Source organism: Sphaeramia orbicularis, unplaced genomic scaffold, assembly GCF_902148855.1.
Source record: "Sphaeramia orbicularis unplaced genomic scaffold, fSphaOr1.1, whole genome shotgun sequence".
NCBI classification, from domain to species: Eukaryota; Metazoa; Chordata; class Actinopteri; order Kurtiformes; family Apogonidae; genus Sphaeramia; species Sphaeramia orbicularis.
The window spans coordinates 114,741-119,740 of record NW_021941648.1 but is presented as its reverse complement, the minus strand read 5'-3'; positions in this window follow the sequence as shown (position 1 = coordinate 119,740).

Genomic DNA, 5,000 nt, shown 5'->3' with positions numbered 1-5,000 from the left:
TAATTACACAAGATATTTGTCAATGAACAAACAAGTCTGGTTCAACTGACAGAACTAATACTTCTGTTACTGTTAACTGTCAGGAATTTTATCTGGTTTTATTTTTTTATTTTTATTTTTTACAGTATTAAACTTTAAATTAACAGTTTAATCTCATAAATAGAAAAGAAATATTTGTGAAATTATGATACATTTGCAAATGTATTTGAACTGTATTTTATGGTTATTCGCAGTTACAGTGTTTTCATGTTATTTCACATGTGACATGTAAAATCACAGTCTGTTTTTGTCATTTCATTGATATTTTCCTGTATCTGAAAAATACAAGAAAAACCTGTCAAATAAACAGTGAAAGTTCTGTTAAATTACAGATTTTTTTCTTTTTACAGTGGAATAGAGTGTCCGCCCTCTGACCACTGACCTCTGACCTTTCCGACCCGTGGACCAGATCACCCCCCCGTCCACTGGTCCTTCTGTGAATGTGGACTGTGTTGAAGAGCTGCTGTTTGTGTTGCACAGTTTCATGTGTGTTGTTCAGCGCCATCATGTGGACGATCATGTGTTCATTAAATCCTCCTCACTGACTGTGTTGAATTAAACCCACTGGTGTCTGAGTTTGTCTGATCCTGGACTGGACACACACATATAGAAATATATCAAACATATACATATATTTACCAGCACTGACATAAACACGGTTCAATAAACAATTATTAGATGAACATTTAATCACAGTTAATTCAGATCCAATCCCAGACTCTTTAAATCAGTGGATGCAGGTGAACTTTCACTTTATTTATTTCATTTTGATGTTTGTGTGAAAACGAATATGATGCAAAATTTAAAAAAAACAAAAAAAGGAGAATTCACCTTGAATGTGTTCAAATTAAAGTCTGTTCTGAAAATGGAAAAGGTCCAAAGTGCAGAGATTTGTTGAAATGTTGGAGTTTCGGTTCAGTTTGTCCTGAGAGGGAACCCCTCGGCCACCAGAGGGCGCTGTCACAAAACCAAAGGGATCAGAAGATGATTGGAGGTTTATTTATTTATTTATATATTTTTTTTTATTTATTTATCTATTTAATAATAAGACTATTGGATTTAAAATGATTGACGCACAAAGGCAAAATACTGAGCCTATTAGCTCCACCCACCAAATACTGAGCCTATTAGCCCCACCCACCAAATATTGAGCCTATTAGCCCCACCCACCAAATACTGAGCCTATTAGCCCCACCCACCAAATGTGTCATTGTGTCTGATCGGACCAATCAGACAGTAGATCTGAGTCCGTCATCGTTTCCAAAAGTCTCTGTTTTAGTGAATATTTTCATCCCAAATGAAGCTGGTGTCTTATTGATTCACTGTTTGAGCAGAAAATGCTCAAATTAGTGATGGTTTGGACAGTTTTTTAAACTTGATCACATGTAAACATAAAAAAATGTAACATTCATTTAAACTGAAAACTACAAAAACCATCCACCCACAGTGTTTGATGATTATATAATGAAGTACAGCCGTAGTGTAAATGCAACCACAGTCATTCCTATAAACATTCCACTATCACAACATTTCCCACAAATATGACATCATATTCTCATAATTATGAATTAATAGCTATCAAAACAGGAACATTTTCTCAATTAACATCTAACACAATGAAATTAAATTCAAAATTACCAAAACAATTCCAATGACATGATGATTCTTTACGACACACGTTATAATTAGTCAACTTGTCCTTATTATTCTGAATTAACATCCCATAATAATGACATTTTCTCAAAGTTGGTTCTTGTCTTCATTATAGGATAGTGTGTAATTATGAGAAACTTTTTGGTCATATTGATGATTTATTATCCTCAGTAAGTCACCTTTTTTCATTTCAGAGACATAGTCCTAAAGTGAAAAAGGTGAGACATATGACAACCCACATTATCTATATATCTATATATCTATATCTATCTATATATCTATATATCTATCTATATCTATCTATATATATCTATATCTATCTATCTATCTATCTATCTATCTATCTATCTATCTATATATATATATATATATATATATATATATGTATATATATATATATATATATATATATATATATATATATATATAGATATATATATATATATATATATATATATATGTACACTACCGGTCCAAAGTTTTCAAACAGCCCAGTTTTTCCACTTTTGTCTGTAAATTCCAGCAGTTCCAGTCCAATGAACAGCTGTAAATGGTACAAAGGTAAGCGGTGAACAGCCAGAGGTAAAAAAAAATAAATACATTTTTTAAAAAAGAAGGTAAGGTTAAACAAAACTGAAAAATAATGTACATTTCAGAATTACACAAAAAGGTGAACAAGAAATGGGTTAACAAGTTTTATTGTATGTTTATTGTTCATTCGCATGTATACAAGACAATAAAATATAATAATAATAATAATAAAAGACATGCCGGGGAAGCCAAAAACCAAAGTGGTTTATCGTGGGCCTCCCCAAAGACCTGAAATAAAAAAAGCATTTGCAGTGTCTAATAATGATATACAGTCATAAGTGTCAGGAACTGTGCCTGTGTGACTCTCAGCCCCTCCTTCTCCTTATTATCATCATCATCTGACTCACCTGCTGGCGCTGCGTGGCTGCAGCCAATTACCTCTGGCCTATTTAAGGATTAGGTTTGCAGCCATGCAGCGCTGGTTCCTTTCTCTCCATTCTTCTTCACTCCGTTCCATAACCCGGACACTTGTTCAACTTCTCTACGGACTCTAACCCAGGTTTTGTGTGGTTTTGTTTTTATGGACTCTGATTTTGTTTTTGTGTTAGGTTTTCTGTGTTTTCCATTGTTTGGTTTTCATTTTTGTTAAATAAACTTATTTTTTCCCTTCAGTACTGTGCATTTGAGTCCTCTCTTTTCCCCCGTTGTGACAATAAGCAAACAAAATTAACTAAACGAAGGAAATGAGTCAAAAACAAATATAACAAAGAAACTATACACATCGTGAGCAGTGCATGTGGAAATAAATAAGAATCGACAAAACTATGAAACGAAATTCAGAATGAAACTAATAAGTTATCTAACTCAGAAAAATGGTAAATGAATCAAGGAAAACAAACAGATCAGGTGAAAGTAGAGCATGGGTGTTCTATGAAATCCAATGTTCAGAGTTTTTTGAATCTGGGTCAGAACACACAGGTTTGCTGTGACTGGCTTAAACTGTTCCATATGATGGGGTATGATACAGGATTGTAAATTGTTTCTGGTTGGATTTGGTCATAATCGGTCTTAGTACATTCCTCTGTCTTGTACTGTGGTGATGAATGTCTGAGTTGAACTGGAAGAAGCCTTTGTATTGATCAGGTGAACATGAACTGTTATTGACAGTTTTATGGACAAATACGGCAATCTGTAACTGAAAGCAGTTCTGCAGCAATGGAGGTTGATCAAGTCTGGAAAGTTGGTGGTTCAATTCCTGCAGGTGTCCCAACGTTTGTGAATTCCTTCAACCCCTTGTGTCTGCAGAAAAGGAGTGTGGAACACAGGAAGAGTTTACACTGGGAACAGACTGAACAGTGTCAGGTTTGATGGGTCAAAGCCATTGGTGAGACTTCAGAATAAGGAAAAGAGGCTTGTCTGGACCATGAAACAGCACCAGTGGACTACTGAAGACTGGAAGAAGACTACTGAAGACTGGAAGGAGACTACTGAAGACTGAAAGAAAACTAGTGAAGACTACTGAAGACTGGAAGAAGACTACGGAAGACTACTGAAGACTGGAAGAAGACTACCGAAGACTGAAAGAAAACTGGTGAAGACTACTGAAGACTGGAAGAAGACTACTGAAGACTACTGAAGACTGGAAGAAGACTACCGAAGACTACTAAAGACTGGAAGAAGACTACTGAAGACTGAAAGAAGACTACTGAAGACTACTGAAGACTGGAAGAAGACTACCGAAGACTACTAAAGACTGAAAGAAGACTACTGAAGACTGGAAGAAGACTACTGAAGACTACTGAAGACTGGAAGAAGACTACCGAAGACTACTAAAGACTGGAAGAAGACTACTGAAGACTGAAAGAAGACTACTGAAGACTACTGAAGACTGGAAGAAGACTACTGAAGACTGGAAGGAGACTACGGAAGACTGAAAGAAAACTAGTGAAGACTACTGAAGACTGGAAGAAGACTACTGAAGACTACTGAAGACTGGAAAAAGACTACCGAAGACTACTAAAGACTGGAAGAAGATTACTGAAGACTGGAAGAAGACTACCGAAGACTACTAAAGACTGGAAGAAGATTACTGAAGACTGAAAGAAGACTACTGAAGACTGAAAGAAGACTACTGAAGACTGGAAGAAGACTACCGAAGACTACTAAAGACTGGAAGAAGATTACTGAAGACTGAAAGAAGACTACTGAAGACTGGAAGAAGACTACTGAAGACTGGAAGAAGACTACCGAAGACTACTAAAGACTGGAAGAAGACTACTGAAGACTGAAAGACGACTACTGAAGACTGGAAGAAGACTACCGAAGACTACTAAAGACTGGAAGAAGACTACTGAAGACTGGGAGAAGACTACTGAAGACTGAAAGAAGACTAGTGAAGACTACTGAAGACTGGAAGAAGACTACCGAAGACTACTAAAGACTGGAAGAAGACTACTGAAGACTGAAAGAAGACTATTGAAGACTACTGAAGACTGGAAGAAGACTACCGAAGACTACTAAAGACTGGAAGAAGACTACTGAAGACTGAAAGAAGACTATTGAAGACTACTGAAGACTGGAAGAAGACTACCGAAGACTACTAAAGACTGGAAGAAGACTACTGAAGACTGAAAGAAGACTAGTGAAGACTACTGAAGACTGGAAGAAGACTACCGAAGACTACTAAAGACTGGAAGAAGACTACTGAAGACTGGGAGAAGACTACTGAAGACTGAAAGAAGACTAGTGAAGACTACTGAAGACTGAAAGAAGACTAC